This window comes from Peromyscus eremicus, chromosome 1, assembly GCF_949786415.1.
Source record: "Peromyscus eremicus chromosome 1, PerEre_H2_v1, whole genome shotgun sequence".
NCBI lineage: Eukaryota > Metazoa > Chordata > Mammalia > Rodentia > Cricetidae > Peromyscus > Peromyscus eremicus.
This window is the reverse complement of record NC_081416.1, coordinates 191490167-191512081: the sequence shown is the minus strand read 5'-3', so window position 1 is coordinate 191512081 and position 21915 is coordinate 191490167. Positions and strand designations below refer to the sequence as shown.

Here is a 21915-nt window from a genome sequence, read left to right as displayed (position 1 = left end):
ACATACTGTGTCACAGGACACAGGATAGTGATTATCTAATCTGAATGAGTCCACAAGTTATATTCAACTTATAGGGCATCTACCACTTTGACATGAATGTCATACATGAAGGCAATTGAATGAGACACAACATGCTTCAATATTTTTAGATTCATACTCTTGGAATGTGCAAAGAGGCAACAATATCTCAACAGGACAGGAACAAAATATATCCAGTGGCCTGGCTCATCCCTGAAACACAGTTATGATTCATTGAAAAACTTGGCCAATAATCAAATGGCATACATTTAACTTTGGAAATAAACATGAATCCACACAAAATATGGTAAGATGATAACAAAATTATTATTAATTTAAGATCACGGATTATCTCCATATTGACATCCAAATGAAGTGATTTTGGGACTAATGACATAAGAGTTAAGTTTTGTAGATTTGGGCCATAATTGTAGCAGAAAATATGAAAAGTGAAACTTCAAACATTGACCAAGTTGGAAGTATAATTACTACGTTAATAAAAATTAATGTTTAGAATATTTTAGGTTCGGAGAAAAATTTGGGAGTGAGTATAGGACATTCCATAGAATCCACCTATGTGTTTAGTCTTCCCATTTTCAATGTCCTGTGCAAGCATAATTAATCATCTATTTGAAGAGAATATTTTCAAACATGTGAGAAAAGATTTAATCCCAATAGTTGAGGGCATAAAGCAATGTATTTATAACTGCCTTCATTTAAATTCCTCTAACTACATCTACAGGAAACATACTGGTGTCTTTATTAATTTGGGTAATTTCAAACCATTAAGAATAATGTTTCCATTAATTGCATCCTGACTCAGAGGCAGAGAAAATATTTTGTGCAAATGAGAACTACATTTACATGCAACTGCAGGTAGGATTGCATTGTTTTATGAAACATGTTCTGCTTCAAATTACAAAAATGAAGCTATAAGAGTTGTATCACTAGAAGTGTTGAAAATGTATTATGCTTATTAGATGGAATTACAAATGATTATTACTAGCAATTTATTGTCATGAGATCTTACTTTTTTATCTGTTTTCATTTATGAAAGTTATTTATGAATGTTTCATAGAAAAATCTATATGAACCCATTCTCGAATCTATGACACAAATACTCTGTGAATGAATCATCTGTAGAGTTTATGACCAAGTCCATCATTGTCCACACTTACCACTGTGCATAAGAGCACCAAGGAGACTAATGTTCATAGACATAAATTTCCCAAAAAGCTAAGCAGTGTCAATAACCACAGTGACACTCCTTTATCAGTTGACCTACTAAAATTTCCTCATAATGGAAAACCTGCTTCCTTACAGAGACATTTTGAGACCCCTAAGCACCAGACTTCTTTTCCAGTGTGACAGAGCACAGCAGGCACTGACGGTGTGGAATGGGCTAAGTCAGAATTAGGATGAAGTGCTTCTAGGACCCCACACTTCAATTCTCCCTGATCCATTTCTGTTCTCTGTGTCTTCTGTGTCCTTGCCGTCATCCAGGTGTAGTCTTCTGTGATCACTTACCAAGACTCGCACGTTTTCTTTTCTTCTCTGATCTCAGGTTGCAGTCTGCTACATTCTCAGCACCCTATCTCTTCCCAGCATGCTGATCGCAGCTCCATGGCCACAAGGTCAGCTGGAGGGAAGGCAGCCATTGCCTGAGATATGGTCTGTGATTCTGTGATCTCACCTCCCCTCAGACCTGCAATTATTATTTTACTTGAAATAGCAATGGACATTGCAGGCTTGAGCAGGCAAGAACTTTGCTCTGAACTTTTCTCCCCTGGTGACCATTAGCAAAGAAGAATTGCAATTTCCTGCTGTTAGCTCTTAAGGGAATATTGTGAGTTCAGAGAAGTTGTTATCTGCTCTGTTTCCTAGAGGTCACAGGATCTCTCTTTCAGATATGAGGAGGTATTTATGGGCTGTCTGAGATCTTTAACTGTGCTATGTATGTGCATTGTATTTCTTGATTGTCTGAGGGATTCTGCACACAAATCTCATTCTCCCTTCCTAGTCTCAGTGAGTGCCATAATAATATATAGAATAGAAATTCAATGACAAATATACATTTTTATAGTTTCAAAGTACACCATAAAATAAACTAAGTGCTGTAAATTCACAGGAGTGTTAACTGAATAAATGTAAATTGTCCAAAATTATTTATTCATGTTGCTTTTACAACTGTAGCCAATTTGCAGATGGCATTTTGGGTGAAAATATCATTCATCAACTTTGTTTGGCATTAGTACCTGAAGGGAAAGAAATAGGATTTTGAAGAGAGTTACTTGTATAAAAGAACAGTTCTGCTACCAGAAGACATGAGTTATTATTTTTATATGTATTTTAAAATTATTATTATTATTATCATAATTTTTTTCTTTTTGTTTTTTTTTTTTTAGACAGGGTTTCTCTGTGTAGTTTTGGTGCCTGTCCTGGATCTTGCTGTGTAGACAAGGATGGCCTTGAACTCACAGAGATCAGCCTGGCTCTGCCTCCCGAGGGCTGGTATTAAAGGTGTGTGCCACCACTGCCTGGCTGTTATTTTTTTTAAAAGAAAGCAAGCTTCTCTATTGTACACAGTACAGAATATAACACAAGTCACTAAATACAATTTAACTAATGCAATGTATTAAATGAAATCTCATTCCCTGGCATGGCTTTTTCCCTATAAGTTACTGGTCTGAGAGGACTGTGAGGCAAACAAACAGAACAGGCTGTTGCCATTGCTCTTGTTTGCTCTTCATGACTAGTTTGTAAAAGACTATAGCTGTGAAAACCATGTACAAAATATGCAGTGCATAGAAAAATCAACATAAACTGTCCATGAAATACTCTCATTGAAGGATGCTGGGGTAGAAAATACAGTAGTCTAACCTAGCAATGTGCCCTGCATGGTACAGTGCTGAACTTCCAACCAAGTTTTGCTGACTGATGTAATAGTGGACTGGCTGTTATGGGAGTAATCCACAACTTAAAAAATGAATATAAGGCCAATAAGGGGATCTCTCATGAAGAGGTGTGAGATAACAAACTGGATCTACCACAGGAATACATGTATCCCAACAAAATAATTGATAGACTAAAAGACATACTGCAATATCCTTTTTTTACAGTACATTTAAGACCTGATCAAAAGCACAGAGTGGCCTTTTGTCATAGTTTGCTTTTGGTTGTTACAGTGAAAAACCAAATGAAAAGTAGGCCGGAGAGGTTTATTTCAGCTGCAGTTTAATGTCCATCCAGGAGAGAAGTCTGGGCATACTTGAAGGACAAATTGAAGGAGTAATGTCTATTCTCCTACCAGGTTGGTCCATGGGATAGACCTAAAGAAACTGTTCTTGGCAGGAATCATCTTTGTCTGCTGAATCATAATGAGCATTTTCATCCTGCAAGAGACCATGATGTAGGCTGTGATGTTATGGGAAAGTGTGTACCAGTGGTCACAAGTGTCTATGCCAGAACCTACAAAACTAGAGGGAGAAGCAAGAAGAAATAGAGCCAGAAGATGTTTCACACACATAGTTTTAATGCTCTCATGGCTTTCCTTAATGTGAAGAATGACTTCAGGTCCTTAAGCACAGACCTATGTGCCAGGATACTGAAGGTGTGAGGTTTGTATGCACTACATACTAAGAGTTGAGAACATCTGACATTTACCATATTGACTGTTAAATAGATATTTTAATATACAGATTTCACTTCAGAGTCATAGATACATCCATTGAGATAGAAGCTGCTAGTGTAACTGTTGTATATAGAGAGATACATTCTTGTTACTTCCTATTTTATTGTGTTACCCAATTGTTCCCCTACTGAAGAAATTTGTTTCTTCATGTAGGCTTGCTATGTCATGCCACAGCACTGATCATACTGAGAAATGCTATCAGGGATAGAATGAGCAAGACACTGGACATGAAGTGTGGCTCCAAGACAAAGTATTAATGAGAGAGGTGAGAATCTTTTTAAATCAATGGTAATGTTTTCAGAGTATGTTACAATAATCACTGTACCTAAGTAAAGTTCAGAGGCATAAATAAAAACTAATGATATATCAAAAATTTACATGGAATCTAATTAAAAAATAGAGGACTCAGACATCAATCTCCACAAATACAGTCACTTGATTTTGAAAGGCTAGTATAAATACACATGGGGGCAAAGGCAGCCTGTTTTAGTGGGAAAATATGTATCCATATTTAGAGGAACAAAACAGGACTCTTACAGTCTTGACCTATTCAAAAGTCAAATCAACACAGATCAAGCATCCAACTGGAAGCCACGGCATTCTAAAAGTTCAGAGGAGAAATCTGGGAAAAATCTTCATGATACAAGCAAATATAAGCACTTTATGAATGACTACATTTGCATAGAGAACAATTTCCAAAATTGATGAGTGGCATTTAATGAAAGTGAAATGTTTTGGCAGCTGTAGATGTAACCAACCATCTTATTAAATAAGAAACACAGAACCAATGCAAAGAAGAAAGCCAAGAGGTCAGAGCTAAGGACTAAAACCTTACCCTTCCTCTTGTGGTGATCCTACCTCTCTAAAAGAGAGTTACTTCCTGTGTTAAAGTCTTTATAAAGACTTTCTGTTCTGCCTTCTCATTGGTTGTAAACCCAACCACATGACTGCCTCGTCACTGCCTGTCTGTATAGACCTCTAGGTCTTCTATGGTTGGTATTGAGATTAAAGGCGTGTGTCTCCAATGCTGGCTGTATCCCTGAACACACAGAGATTTACCTAGCTCTGCCTACCAAGTGCTGGGATTACAAGCATACACCACCACCACCCTGCTTTCCTATGGCTTGCTAATAGCTCTGACTCCCGGGCAACTTTATTTGTTAACATACAAATAACATTTTAGTACAAATAAAATATCACCATATTTCCCCTTTTCTATTTTAATAAAAAGAAAAAGGAAAAAGCTTATAACTAACATAAGAAAAACTATATACCAAAGTACAATAACTATATACAATATATACAAGTAATAAATATCTAAACAATGTCTAGTCCATTTGTATTTGACAAGTTCAGAGAAAATAATTCCATTATATATCCTATTTTGGTAAGTCCAAAATGTATCTAACTCACTTTCTATCCTAATTAATCTTCAACTATAACTAACTAATCTTTAACTCCCTCAGAGACCCAAGAAGTAAATAATATTAGCTAAAAAAAAAAATAAAAACAGGAAGTACATGCAAGCATCTTCCAAAAAATTGTGAGTTGACAGAAACAGGCAGCTGCCTGGATAGTCATCTGAGGCTTCTCCACAGTGTTAGGGCATCATCTACAGCCTATAGGCTTAGCGTATCTGACAGACTCATTTGTGAAGTAGGATGTACACAAGGTCAACAGTTCAACCTCACATTGGGTGAGAGCAGTCCATTTACCAGAAACACCTGAATTCCACTAGTGTCATATCATGATTCAGGATTTTAAATTCTGGAAATTGTTGATGTTTTTTGAATTCATCTGTCCATTCTTCATGGCTATGTGTGTATGTGGCTTCATCTTAGCCTCCCGTTCTTCTCCACATCCCTCTATTAAATGCCAGTCTACTATTGAGAGGTGTGAGCTTAGTTACTCTTAAAGAATAACTGTTTCATCTGCTGTTCCATTGCACATCAGGAAACATCGGCCCACTGCCTGCCTGCTCAGCTGCCTTCAAAGAAAAGGGCACTGTACCTTTTCCAGATTGCAAAGGCCACTTCAGGGATGGTGCCATATTGTCCTGGCCTCAGAAGATGCCTTTTGATAAAGCCATAACCACACTTGTTTTGGCAAGTGTTTTGTTTTTGCCAGCCGCCACCATGACAAATAGCATGTGAAGATGCCAGTAAGCCACGATCTATGTGGCAAGGTATAGATTAATAGAAATGGATTAATTTAAGATATAAGAACAGTTAGCAAGAAGCCTGCCATGGCCATACAGTTTGTAAGCAATATAAGTCTCTGTGTTTACTTGGTTGGGTCTGAGCAGCTGTGGGACTGACAGGTGAGAGAGATTTGTCCTGACTCTGGGCCAGGCAGGAAAACTCTAGCTACAAATGGCACCCAACGTGTTAGCAAGAGTTTCCACTAAAACCTGAGAAAAGATTCTAAAACAGAGCTAAAAACAGCTTCCTAATTGTCTCTATCAAATGACCGGCAGCTGCCGGTTTGAGCTACTTGTGGGTTCCTAGCGTGCGTGCTTGATCTGTAGTATGGTGGGAATGAGGCCTCTGCAAGTAGCACATTAAGCTGTGTGGTGGATTTAGCCTTTGCTAGTACAAAACAAAAAAAGAGGTTTCTGGGCTACACGCTGCTTGGATGAAAGCATAGACCCACAATAGCTCCCAGAGCTGGCAGAAAATGTACCACCGCCATGTTGGGAAGCTGAGGTGGGAGGAGTCAGCAGCCACAGCTGCTGCAGTTTAAAGCAGTAGGTTCACAATAAGACAGATTCAGATGTAATAGTTTACAATGTGTGTAAAATATATGTAGGCTTGAAAGAGAAAAGAAAAAGGTGATATATACAGTTATATAAACAAATACATAGTTTTAAAAAATAAAGTCTTTAAGGAGACAGTAAAATTAATATAAAAAATAAGCCATGTAAAGATGAATATTACACAGAGAATCTGGATTGTGTTGTCTTTGGGATTTTTAACTGCAGAAAAACATTTGATCGTAAAAGAGGTTGAGTAAAACCAATATGTATATTTTAAAGATACCTTAACTTCAAAATTTGGATGTAAGGATATGTTGCTTTGGAAAAGAGTCTCTGATTTTGTTCCCACAGAAAGCCAAAGGCTATGGATTTGTTTCAGATTAAGATACATCAGGTTTGACCAACCAAGACCCCCTGAAAGGTCTCCAATGACACCATGGCCCAGATGATTCAACATCCAGAATGGTTTGAAGGCAACTGGCTCAGACAATACAGCCTCAAGGACTATTCCATAATCCTAAAATTTTCTTTGTGTCCCTATAAGATACAGCACCTCCCTCCAGCAGGAAGTAGTAAGAGAAGCTACGCCCAAATTCCCAAATTATATGTAATTTTACTTTGTTAAGGTTAAAACCTTCCTTCTTGAAAAAAAAAAAAGAAAAGGGGAAGTGCTGTGGGATGGTCTGTATGTCAAGTGTGTTGCTGATTGCTCAGTAAATAAATCACTGATTGGCCAGCGGCTAAGCAGGAAGTATAGGTGGGACAAGGAGGAGAATAAAGCTGGGAAGTGGAAGGCTGAGTCAGAGAGACACTGCCAGCCGCCACGATGAGAAACAGCATGTGAAGATGCTGGTAAGCCACGAGCTACTTGGCAAGATATAGATAAATAGAAATGGATTAACTTAAGATATAAGAACAGTTAGCAAGAAGCCTGCCATGGCCATACAGTTTGTAAGCAATATAAGTCTCTGTGTTTACTTGGTCGGGTCTGAGCGGCAGTGTGACTGGCAGGTGAGAGAGATTTGCCCTGACTGTGGGCCAGGCAGGAAAACTCTAGCTACAACCGATTCAGCACACAGATGGAAAAGATCTCAAGAAAAGGAACAAGAAACATATAGTCACAGAGATCCACTTTTTCACACACTCAGGACTAAAAAAAAAAACCCTCACAAAACAAGAAGCTACATAATTTATGCAAAGGACCTGTATGGCCAAGATACAGAGAGAGAGAGATAGAGCTAGAGAGAAAGAGAGAGGGGAAATAAAAACAAAAGAAAAAATAAATTTAAAAAACAGAAAGATAAAATTTAAAATAATAAGAAAGGTCTAAAACAACACAATGAAACAAGCAACCTCCAAAGGTGAGTTTGAGTTTATTTTCTTTGGGCCAACTAGTACTAGACATGTGGCCTACCCTTAAGAGAAGTCAGTTTCCCTATTGATACTCCCTTGGAAAAATCTAAGTATTCATTTGTAAGTGATTACCATTTGGAGATAGCCATGGGTGGATGATGAAGAGATGAATCCACTTTTCCTTTCAGCTTAAGGATCCCCAATGTTTCTACCTATCAAAATTACTATAAAATTATGAAGGTTAATTTAAAGATCTGGAAAGTCTACATCAATATAAAGAAGATGAAAACTTGTTTAATGGAAATCAGTTTTACACAAGCAATAAAAACAGGAAAAAGAAGTAAATAACACATGGTTCAGAGTGGTAAATAGTTTCTGGTAAGTTCTTCCGAAGTGTTCCCATTTCGTACTATGATGAGTGATTATTCTTTCAGAGACAAATACTATCAAATCTGTAAATATTCTCTGTTTATAAGTAAAAAGTAAATAAAAAACATGTGAGGCCATTCAACTAATTTATTTGCAAGACAGGTATCTAAGATAAATCAGGTAAAATCATTCTTATTCAACAAATATTTACTAGTATAGCAAGTAGAATGGCAAGATAACTATTATGCAAAATAGTCTGCACTACAAATAAGATTCATTGTTGTGTTAGAGTGAATGAATAGAAAACATTTTTATCTTTGAGATTATAATGAAATTACTTTTTAGAAAAGATTTATTTATTTATTTATTCATTCCTTTATTTATTTATTTATTTATTTATTTATTTATTTATTTATTTATTTATTTATTTATTATGTATACAGTGTTCTGCCTGCATGACAGAAGAGGGTGCTATATCTCATTACAGATGGTTGTGAGCCACCATGTGGTTGCTGGGAATTGACTCAGGACCTCTGAAAGAACAGTCAGTGCTCTTAACCACTGAGCCATCTCTCCAGCCCCCATGAAATTACTTTTTCATGGTTTTCTTTCAGGGATTTATTGTTTTCTTCTGTTTTATTTGTCTTTTCCTCTAGTTATTTATAGCTTGCTTCCCATTTTTTGTTTGTCTTTTCTTCAATTTCATTTTTGATTTCTTCTTTAAAAGTCTCTAGCATCTTCATGATGTTATGTTTAAGGTTGCTTTCTTCTGCTTCTTCCATTTTGTGATGTTCAGGTCTTGCTGTTGGAGGAGGTCTAGGTTCTGGTGATGCTGCATTGCTCTTTTTTTGTTGTATGTACTTCTACCTTGACATCTGCCCATCTCCTTGTGGATTCGTTCTTGGTGTTATCAGTGCTCTTGGTCCAGACAGAGCTCATTTTTCTGTTCTTTTATCTCCCACTAAATGCTCCTGTTTACCCATTCCTTCACCTTTTCAAATTCATGAATTTTTTATAATTGTTTTTACATATATACATATATGTGTGTTTGAGTAGATTTTAGGAATTTAAATGTATATATAATAATGATACATAACATATAACTTATATTTACATGCACAAATAACCTATGCATTTAATTGAAGTAATATATATGATTCTAATACATGTATATGTACATATATAATTCTAAATTATATGTGAACACCACTTCATCTTACAAATTGTTTAGTTTGCTCTGACCCATGGTAGCCTGTTTCTTCCTCTGTCAGCATTATTTTGTACACTGTAGTTTTTGTATAGTTGAGGGCCCATGAGATTTTCCCATTCATATCAGGATGCCAAAAGTTGTAGTCCTAGTTCAGCTCATATTTAGGAAGTCATGTTTATCAGACTTTCTGTGTCTTTATGGGCAATGTATGGCATTCTTAAGAGACATAATCCCACAGCAAACTCCCTGGTCCTCAGGCTCTTACATCCTTTCTATTTCATCTTCCTCAATGAAATCTGAAACTTAGGAGTGGCAATAGTATTTATTGTAAATGTATCAGGTGGAACTGGGATCCACAATTCTTCATTTTGATTGGCTGTAGCTTTTAATCATTATATGCATGTGTTTCAATATGACATGTCCTTAGAGAGATGTGAGGAAAAGACTTAAATGTATGTATGGGAACAATTATTTAGAATGTTTAGGGGCTATTCTGCTTTAGTGAAGAGGCAGTTACAGTTTCTCCTCTGAAATCCAAAACTTCACTAGCTCTTGGTACTTGGTTCAGTTTCTATAACTCGGCATGATTTGCCTCTTAACCAGCAGGAATTCTGTTCAATTATAGCTAACAACTGCATTTGCAAAACCCCCTAGCCTAATATATAGACATAAGAGCAAAGAAGTTACCACAACAAGGATAAAACTTACAGTAGTAAAGGTCTAACAATTTCATACAATTTTAGTTGTATTTAAATATGTGAAAATGGAAAATATTTTACTTAATATATTCTATGTATTTTTTAGGAACTGATGATGAATTCTGGAGAAATGTAAAATAATAAAGTTGCACGTTGTAACCTATTCATGACTTTAGATGAAGAATACATACAAATTCATGGAATAGCAATGAATTGAAAGAAGCATTCAGACAAATGATGTGTAAATATCTAGACTTAAAGAGAAAGTGGGAGTATTCATTAAAATTTAAAACAGTTGGAAATGTGACATATGTCCTCAGAGGAAAAATAAGGAAGGGGTCCTCCATATTATTAGACCTAGTTACTTGTTCTGAGTGTCTGACATTTGACATTGGGTAATATAATTCTTACTAAGTCTACATTATAACTTAGCATGCAATATATTATGCAATGACCAATGAAGTATTATAGTCACAAGAGCTTACATTCACATTTTGAAAATCCTGTATTCTTCAGTATAAACACTCAAACCCAAATGGAACATGATAAATTACTAAGGGCCTTGAGGTCTTAAAAAACAGATTGACGCCCTTGTACAAATCTGGTATATCGAAAGTTGAATATAAAATAAAATTATAATCTACATATTTTACCACAGAGATTGGAAGACAAGATAAAAATTTATTAGAATCCACTTTCAAAATTTAAAACAACATGCGATAAACACAACTGGATAAGAGAATATGCATGAAGCTCTTAAAAATTTAAATCAATTACATAAATATTAATAGTCTATATTAGAGAAGAATATGGTAGGGTGCTGTGACTGGCCATCTTTAATCCCAGAAGAGCAGAGGCAGATGTAGACAAATCTCTATGAGTTCAAATAACATGATATTCACAGAAAGTTTCAAATGAGCCCAGATGTACACTGAGGTCCTGCTCATATGAAAATACAACCTGGATTTTAAGCATAGATAACTCCATTGGCTCCAGCATAAAGAAGCTATAATACAATTGGTTAAACACATAATAGCCCAATGAATCAAACCTATACTCTAATGGTGTAGCACACATTTGCAATAGATACCAACTGGACTTCATTTTTGAAATTCATCACTTATCATAAGAACTATGTTTAATTTTGAACTAGGTTTTGAGAGAGTTATTCCTTCTAGAATGTGACCTATTCTTGATATGATGAACTGAGTTCTTATCTGGCCTTACTAAGATAATATAACACTTAGGGGCAAAAATGAAGCCAAGGAGGGCTGCACTAGAAGCCAAGATAGAAAAGACTTCCATAGCCACCATGACCTTCCCCTTGGTACTGTGGTAGACAGGGAGGAATGTGACCCAGACACAGAAGAACACTAGCATGCTAAATGATAGGAACTTGGCTTCATTGAATGTGTCTGGCAGATTCCGGGACAAGAAAGCCATAATGTAACTTCCAAGTGCCAAGGAACAGAGGTATCACAGTATACCATGGAAGGCAAAATCTGAGCCCTTGTTACACATGTTCAGCACGAGCATCTTTGTCCAGGAAGGGAGGAGAGGTTCCTAGCCAGATTCCACAGAGGACAAGGTGGACCAGAGTACATATGGGGATTATAAGGTTTGGAGCCTTTGATATTATTAACCACCTCACCACTTTCCTTGGAAAAGTGACTTTGAAGGCAATAATCACAGTGATAGCTTTAGCCAACACAGTGGCAAGAGCCACAGTGAAAGCACCTCCAAATGTGATCTGCTGTAGGATACAGGTGGTAGTGTTGGGACGGCCAATGAAGAGTAAGGAACATAGGAAACACACATTGAGTGTGATGAGCAACATGTAACTGACGGTCCTATTATTTGCTTTGACAATTGAAGTGTCTCTGTGCTTCACAAAGAGTCCAAGAACTACAGTTGTGAGGACAAAGAAGCACAGAGCTATGGTTTTGAGAGACATCCCCAAGGGGTCCTTATGGTTGAGAAAACTCACAGCTTTCTGGAGGCAGTGTTTCTTCCCTGTGTTTGCATAATGATTTTCTGGACACTTCATGCACTTTTCCATATCTGGTAAAAAAAGAAGGTGATATTTTGTTCTAGTTGATGTTATCCCTGTAATTCTAACTCATTTCTCTGTACCTGTTAACAGGATTGTTATCTACATCACTTTCCTTCTTCTCAGGGACAAAGAAGTATGAGCTCTGTCATGAATACTTTCATATTTATAATACACATCTTCCTTATTAGATATTTCAGTTATTATTTATATGCACATATAACCTGTATGGCTCCAACTCACCCCCCTCTCCTTGTGTTCCATTCCTCACTTTCTCCATCTTTTACTTCCCAAATTATTGTGCTCTCTATCTCTTCTTTTTACATTTTAATACACATTGAGTCTATTCTGTGATGGTTGTGTTCACAGGTTATAGGGGAATCTACTGGAATGTGGGTTGCATTTCAGAATTCGCAACCTTAAAGAAAAGAGATGTCCCTTTCTTGTAAGTAGTTATCAATTACCAGTAGCTTCTCATACAACCTATTTTCTTTATAGTGACATAAATTAAATACATCTTTTCTCTCTTATATACTTTCATTGCCTCTGTGCTCTTGGTGTATCTTTTTGCAAGTCTTTAGAATACTGAGTTACAATGCATAAACCTGCTTTCTTTCTGATTCCACATCATAAGTTATATTCACATTTATGAATCTGAATAGTGCAAAAGAGAGAAAATGGCCTTTGAAATAATTTTGATAAAATTTTGTTTTTAAGCATAGGTTCTCAAATTTCTTATCATTATCAAATACGTTGTGTTTTCTAATTTTGACCCTCTTCTGTGGATGCTTAAGTAAATAGACATTACTATATTGTTACAGGATTGAATAATGCACTAGTGAACAGTTGTAATGCTGGTTGGGGAAAGGTCAGAACTATTTTAGAGCATGAAATAAAACAGTCCTATATTATTCTGCTCTTGAAAATTTGCAAAATTCATCTTATATTTGAGGTATATTAACAATGATTTATGATGCCAGATTTCTACTGTCCTTTTTTCCTGTGTTTGTAAAAGAAACTCATGACCAGACTTTTAATTTTATTTGGTTGATAAATTTTATTAACATTTTATTGAATAATCTTCAGTAGAATAAAATTTATTTCTATATATCTTGTAAATATTTCTTCTTTCAGCTATTGTGACACATTGATATAACAGTCAGGTTCTACTTTCAAGGTATTGCCTCAGACTCTGTTATTTCCATCTCTTCTATGTGGAGGTATTTATTTTCTTTTGTTTTTCTACCTTTCAATGGATGACTAACATATATAACTCCATTCCTTGCTAAAGGCACATGATACATGTAATAAAACTACTATATATAGAATAACTGTATGTATTTCAATATACTATAACATTTTTTGATACATTGAATCAGTAATCCATTCTCAAATATCTGACATAATTGAGTTACATAATTTTTGGAAGTATACTTATTAATTAGAAACTATGAAGGACTTTTCATGAGTAAGTGAAGCTTTCCTCTCTCTCTCTCTCTCTCTCTCTCTCTCTCTCTCTCTCTCTCTATATATATATATATATATATATATATATATATATATATATATATATGTGTGTGTGTGTGTACATTTTATGCTTAGATATTCACTAAAGAAGTATTTTTTAATAACAGCTTGAGGGTATAGTCTATTAAATCTCAAGGTGAGACATCCATGTGAGAAGTCACAAAAAGATTCTAAATTCAGAGGTCATGAAATACTGCAAGGGAATAGAAAGTTACAGACACAGCAGGGCTGTTGAATATATAAATTTTAGGCATGATATCATGCATATCATACCTCAAAAGCTCAGGGAAGATCAAATATCATCAAGCATGTAAGGTTGGCATAAGGTACTACCCTTAACTAAGAAGTTATTTGACCTCACAGATGCTATAGGAGGAAAACCCACAAATGTTTAAGAATGTGATCATTGCTAATCAATTAATATTCCACTGGTGGGCTAGAGTAAAGAGTATTTTGGTAGCATAAATTGAATTGAGTGAGTTTTTCTTAATTATTTAAAATTGAGAGAGAAGAAGTTAGGTAGATAAGTTACAGATTTGGGAGGATATGAATATGATTCAAACACATAGTATAAAATTCTCAAAGAAAAGGAATTGTTTAAAAATTTCAAAATTGGAATCACCCCAGTAACAAATTTAATATTAGGTATGAAAATACTAGCCTTTAATCCCAGCACTTGGGAAGCAGAGCCAGGTGCATCTTTGTGAGTTTGAGGCCAGCCTGGTCTACAAAGTGAGATCAAGGAAAGGCACAAAGCTATACAGAGAAACCCTGTCTCAAAAAACCAAAACAAAAAAAGCAAGAAAACACTAGCTTTTAAAGAATTTTATTCCCAAAGAAACATGCTGTGAATACATTTATGATCTATTCTTCTAAATGCAGATTCTATATTCCATTGCAACTCTTAGGTCTTGGTACAGCTCTCCATAACAGACTGTAGAAATTGTCTTCAGGATATTGTTTCATATACCACTTTTCAAAATTGAAGAAAAAATGGACATAATCCTATACATTAAGGAAATTTGAAAGTTTGGTTATGCTTTTCAGTCAAAAATATACATTGGGGTTATCAAAACCAAATTTCTAACCTTCTGTTATGTATGAAAAAGTTTGCTGGGAAGAATCATTAGAATAACCTATCCTACACTTAAGGTGAGTTATAACCATTATTGAAATACAGTTACAAAAACGTCGAATTGTGGTACTTTTTTATTATGTGTTACATTATGTGTGGGAAAAAGCATATTGATTAGTACAGAAGAAAGAAGTTTTCTGCAGCAAACAATGTCTGCAATTGAACATAAATTTAAGTCAATTATACGTTTTAATGCCTACTCTGTACTATTTCAAGACACGGTGATGCACATTTCATATCCTAAATAAGAGAAGGAAGAAATTTGTCTGACTCCTGTCTAGATATTTTTTAGTTTTTAAGATTATGCAGAATTCTGCAGAAATGTGGAACCATTCCTGTAAGATTTATTCTTACCTGTCTCATTGGAAATCTCATTGTCTGCACAAAGAGTGCAATCATAGCAGCAAACAGCCTTGCCCTCTAGGGAAATTTTCCTGAATCCAGGCCCACAGCTCTCACTGCACACAGACTTGGGAATCTGAAAAAAATGGGAGCAAAGTTAACAAATTCTCATGGTTTATTGAAAAACTCAATAATAATGTTTTTAATATCACACAATTAATTTGCAAGTTTTATTCCTGTAAATTTCAAAAGGATCTTGAGCATCTGTGATCTACATAATATTTGTCTAAGGATTATCACACTTCTACACTAGAGAATAATGGGGTAGGAAAAATTATGATGCTGGTAGGTAATAGAAGCCATGACCTAGAAGGTTAAATAGACCTTCCAGATGGATCCTATCTCTATACTTACTTTCTAATGTGTTGAGAAAGTTTTATTTTCATTATGATTGTGAATGTTGATTGTGAATTTGACCGGACTTATAATCACGATGTAAACATATTGTTGGGTATTTTTGTGAGTATTCTTAAAGAGAAGTTTAAAAGGCTCACTTTAAGAGTGAGGATCATCATTCCATAGGTTGTTGTCTGAGAATGAATGACAATGTGAAAAAGGTGATCTGTGGTATTTACTTTTTTATATTGACTGAACATATGATGTCATCAGGAACTTCATGTCCCTAGAGCAATACATTTGCGAAGATAAAGGCTGCGTTCTCATACTGTCAACCAAAAGAAACACTTTCTTAAATTATATTGGGTATGTATGTATTTGTAGTAACAGAACAGGACAGAAACATACACCCATACTGACTATAATATTTTCCTATTTAAGAAGTGGATAAAAGAAAAATGATAGCTATTTATGGTCTGTAATTTTTAAGCATGAAATCAAAATGAAGTTTTCAAATTTCAGATACAGTGAAGGAATTCTAATAGAGACATTGAGTATTGCTTTGAAATAAAAGTGACAATCAAAAAAACAGATATGTGACTATGTATTTTCTCAATGGTGGTGCTATCTTGGGAGTTACTGATAATTTAAGAGTTGAGGACTTAATTGGACTGTTGGGCATTTTGATGTCTAATTTCTTGAGTTCCTTATATATTCTGGATATCAGTCCTCTGTCAGATGTGGGGTTGGTGAAGACCTTTTCCCATTCTGTAGGCTGTCGCTTTGCCTTGTTGACCATATCCTTTGCTCTACTAAAGCTTCTCAGTTTCAAGAGGTCCCATTGATTGATTGTTTCTCTCAGTGTCTGTGCTACTGGTGTTATATTTAGGAAGTGATCTCCTATGCCAATGCATTCAAGACTACTTCCTACTTTCTCTTCTAGCAGGTTCAGAGTAGCTGGATTTATGTTGAGAAATGGGCTATAGAACTAAACAGAGAATTCTCAATAGAGGAAACTCAAATGGCTGAAAGACATTTAAGGAATTGCTCAACATCCCTAATCATCAGGGAAATGCAAATCAAAACAACTCTGAGATACCACCTTACACCTGTCAGAATGGCTAAGATCAAAAACACTGAAGACACCTTATGCTGGAGAGGATGTGGAGCTAGGGGAACTCTCCTCCACTGCTGGTGGGAATACAAGCTTGTACAACCACTTTGGAAATCAATATGGTGCTTTCTTTGAAAATTGGGAATCCATCTCCCCCAAGATCCAGCTATACCACTCTTGGGCATGTACCCAAGGAATGCTCAATCATACCACAAGAGCACTTATTCAGCAATGTTCATATCAGCATTGTTTGTAATAGCCAGAACATGGAAACAATCTAGATGCCCTTCAACTGAAGAATGGATAAACAAAATGTGGTACATATACACAATGGAATACTACTCAGCAGAGAAAAACAATGACATCATGAGGTTTGCAGACAAGTGGATGGATTTAGAAAAAATCATCCTGAGTGAGGTAACCCAGACTCAGAGAGACAAGCATGGTATGTACTCACTCATAGGAGGATACTAGATGTGGAACAAGGATGACTGGACTGCTACTCACACCACCAGGAAGGCTACCTGGAAAACAGGACCCCAAGAAATACACGGGGATTGCCCAATGATGGAGAAATGGAAGAGATTTACATGAACAGCCTGGACATGAGTGGCGGTAATGAAGGGCGAGGGTCGAGGGAAAGAGAGCTTGGGGGAGCGGGAGATCCCAGCTGGATCAACAACAGAGAGGGAGAACAAGGAATAGGAGACCATGGTAAATGAAGACCATATGAGAATAGGAAGAAGCAAAGTGCTAGAGAGGCCCACAGAAATCCACAGAGATACCCCCACAACAGACTGCTGGCAATGGTTGAGAGACAGCTCGAACTGACCTACTCTGATGATGGGAGGGCCAAACACCCTAATTGTTGTGCTAGAAACCCCATCCAACTACTGAGGGATCTAGATGCAGAGATACATGGCTAGGCCCCGGGTGGATCTCTGGGAGTCCAATTGGCGAAAATGAGGAAGGTTCATGTGAGTGAGAATTGTTGAGACCAAGGTTGAATAAAGCACAGGGACAAATAGCCAAACGAATGGAAACACATGAACTATGAACTGAGGGGTCCCCAACTGGATCAGGCCCTCTGAATGGGTGAGACAGTTGATTGGCTTGATCTGTTTGGGAGGCATCCAGGCAGTGGGAATGGGTCCTGTGCTCATTGCATGAGTTGGCTGTTTGAAACCTGGGGCCTGTGCAGGGTCGCTTGGCTCAGTCTGGGAGGAGGGGACTGGACCTGCCTGGACTGAGTCTACCAGGTTGATCTCAGTCTGCGGGGGAGGCTTTGCCCTGGAGGAGGTGGGAATGGGGGGTGGGCTGGAGGGAGTGTAAGGGGGGCGGGAGGGGGGAGAACAAGGGAATCCGTGGCTGATATATAGAACTGAATTGTATTGCAAAATAAAAATAAAAATAAAAATAAAAAAAGAGTTGGGGACTTATTGGCAGAATTATTTCAATGATTGGAGTTCTGATGATTTACGATTCTGACCCAATTCCAGTATTCACTCTCTGCTTCCAATGTGTGAACTGAGACATTTTGTTTCAGTGTTCTGCCCATCTCTCCATGGATGCCACACATTGGCATGCCTCCTGACCATAAAGGACTCCCATACCTCTAGAAATGTGAGTCAAATAAACTCTTTTTTCCAAAAGTCACTTTTGGTGATAGTGTTTGATCATAGCAAGAAAACAGAACTTATTCAGTTTTATGTGGTAAATGTAAAGAATTTCTACATCAGAGTGTCCTTGGAGATATTATGAGGATTGCATGTACTACTTCTCAGATGTACTTAATTTGTGTCAACTTGATAAAAACTAACCCATGCATCACTGAATATTAACAGACATTTAAAGCTAAGAACTTTCATTTTTAAGAATCAGGGAATGATAAAACACTCTCTTCTATTAGTTATGTTTTATCCTTCTCTACTTGGAATTTTATGTTAATGGGATTTAATTTCAAAACCAGAAGTTGCTATAATGGAGGATGTATTTGTGTTATTATGATAAGTTGAATTCATTGAGATAATACATAACCCACCTCTGAATATCTTTTTGGCCATTGTATCATCTGCTCAGACACAGACAACTGTTAACCCTGGGGAACATTGGGTGAAAATGTTCCAACTTTCACTTTTTGCCAAAGACCTTTTGGAAAATTCCAAAAGTTGAGAATATCATACTTATTATCATGTAACTCCTGTTTCAATTCAAAAGCCATGTTGCCTCCTACATAGATATTCCTCAAGAAAGGATGAAGCTGAAAGTGATGCAAAAACACATTTTAAAGTGGATGTGAGAGGTTGACCAGAAATAAATTATTGAGTGACTATAACTGCTCATAATCTCTGGTGTAGGCTATCAAACTAGTTATTAGATCTTTCAACATTTTACATGTAATATATGTATATAAACATACCCACACAGATATATATGTATATATGCATATCTATGTAGTACATATATATACATTTTTATATGTAAAATGTTGAAATATGTAAGACTTTTTTGGTGCCTCTGAAAAGTCTCAAAATTTCACATTGTTGATGCTCTAATACAATGGAAAGGATATTACCTGCCAGGGGGAGAACACCATACTTTCCCCATTTCCAAATGGTTGCATTTGTACTTGCTGAAGACTCATCTCATGGAGACTGTGGGCCACAGTATAAACAGCCTTGTATGTATTGTAGCTGTCTTCATTCATTGCCATATCAAAAATGTATCTAGGCAGGAATTCCAAGGAAGCATTGGGTTGGCAGTTCTCCAAAAGATGACAATCCAGCTCTGAAAATGAGCACTTGAAGAACAAAATCCACAATTTCGGAAGGTAATTGTCTTCTGGGTATTCATAAGAATTAACTGTTTGGATAAAATTTTTAAATTCAATGACCTGCTCATGGTGCTGTGAAAAAATGAGACTTCCATGGAATGAATCTAGCAAGAAAAAATCAGCGATATTAGTAAAGTCCCATTCAGAGGCCATGAGCCAAAATTTCATTGTCAAAATCTGTTGCCCTAGATTTCGCATTAAACCTTGTAGTGAATCATTGTCACCATAAATGATGATGATATTGGCCGATGATTCCTGGACCATGCCAAGACTTTTCCAGTATTTGTATGAAAATGAATTCCAGGTACTTTGGATCATTTCAACAAAAGCTATGCAGACTCGATTATTCTCCATCTTTTCTCTGATATCTGATAAAAACTGAGTCCCTCTGTGGTCATCTGGGATAAGCAAACCAACCCAGGTCCAGCCAAAATGAACAATCAGAGAGACCATTGCAAGAGACAGAGCTGAGCTTTGGGGGGCCATCTGGTAGAGAGAAGTAAACTGACCTCGGTCACTGAAGATAGGATTAAAAGGACCAACAGTAAGCTGAAGAGAAAACAATTGGGAACAAGAGAAAGAACAATGGCATTATGCACAATCCTTGTTTTGCAGAAACAGATGGAAATGTTCAGCACAATGATGGATTCACCTTGATTTTAAAGGCAAATTTATCTGACAGAATTTTTCAGAAAATTACTAGCCTGTCCTCTATCTTTATTAATCCTCCTTGTCTACCCCATCCTCCCCTTTCTTTCCTTTCCAAGTGACTGAAATAGAGGTCCATCTCTAATTGTCTGGACACTTGTCATTAGTAGCTAATTAATGCAAATGTCCCATTTTTTCCTTTGCATACCCTGATATTTCACCAAAGGAGACCTGGCTCTTTCTCTCGTATAACTCCTCACCTGTGGAAATTTGTAGAGCTGAAGCAGTGTCCCAATATGAGCTGATTTTGCCCATGATGGTACTGTTAGTGCAGCAGCTGACTTTCTTTTCTTTACACAGTTATAATTACAGTAGGGACTACTCAGGCCTGTGAGCCAAATGAAGGGATTCATAAGAATGTTTTTCTCACTGAATAGGACATTATAAAAATCAAATCCCAGAGATATGTTGGGTAAAAGATGAGGGTTCCCATTGACTTCCTCAATGGCAAATAACAGGGACAGAACCAACTCGTATATTTTAAAATTACATTTGCAGAAATTGAATAAAAATACACCTGAGTAAATTACAGACCACACAGAGCTGCAGATTCACTGCAATGGTTTTCTAGTGCAAATATTAGTATTTATATAAAATCCACATTAAAAATTTGCCACTAAATGCCTAGAATTCAACTCATTATGTTACTTGTTAGGATCATGTAGATACAACCCTTATAATTGGCAGTCCCATGACTACTCACTGCATTTTCTATTGTATTTGATACACAAAAAATTTTACCGGTAAATGTAAAAAAGTCCCTTATAAAACACCTGCTGCATTGTTTTTGTTGTGTTATTTATCTTTATAAATATTTGTGATACTTTGACTATATTATCTTTGGGTGAGTTTATATTACTTTTGTATCTTTTATGTGTGTGCCACTGTGTGTGAAATGTTTGAAATTCAAATGTTATGAGGGCAAGACAGAGGATAACCTCCACAAGCAGATGTCGCTTTACTTTTCCTTTTAACAGTGGCTCTACTCATCCATTTGCATATGCCTGAATTTCTTTATTGCATACTTCCTTGGCTTCTCGTGTATAAATCTCCTCTCTTGCACATGTTCACTCACGAAATTTTTGTAGACCTGAACTCAGGCAATCTCACTTGCACCTGAAGCATTTTTACCTTCTGAGATATTCCTTAATTGTCAGTGCCTGAAATTTAGACATATAGGTTTCATTAGAATATCATAAAATATTACTTAAAAACTTCATTGCCAGGCAATGGAAACCTGTTTTTGAACTGTTGTTTTTAAGGGAGTCCACAAGACTTCCTTCCAAAATATAGGCAGTTGCCCATGCAACTTTGTGCCTTTTAGAAAAAGAAGGAAAGATCTTATTACTGAAGATATCACACATTTCAAACAGTGAAAAGATCAGTCTGTATTTACCAAGAAGCTTCCCTACTGAGGACTGGCTCCCAATGTTACAGATGCAGTCATACAACTATTGAGAGTTGCTGGTAGTGTAAGTCCATGGAGTATACAGCAGAGACAACTAGAGTTCAGAAAACCAACCTATCAGAACTAAGGGTTCTGTTAGAGCAAACCATCATGCAAGGCGTTAGGGAATTACCGCCTTTTGAATGAACTGGCTGTCTCTTGTTGTAAACTTCTTGTGCAATAACAGCTATAATTCTCCCCATTTACCATGCATCTCCATGTTAGTGTACATGTAATCTCACAATTGCATCTCAATCTTGGGCAAAGCT

The 21915-nt window shown here is 36.5% G+C and overlaps 1 pseudogene; it reads right to left on the bottom strand.

Moving 5' to 3' along the window:
* Nucleotides 1–11243: 11243 nt before the first annotated feature.
* The window catches only part of LOC131903913 (vomeronasal type-2 receptor 116-like), a 30088-nt pseudogene continuing 19416 nt past the window's right edge, over nucleotides 11244–21915 (bottom strand).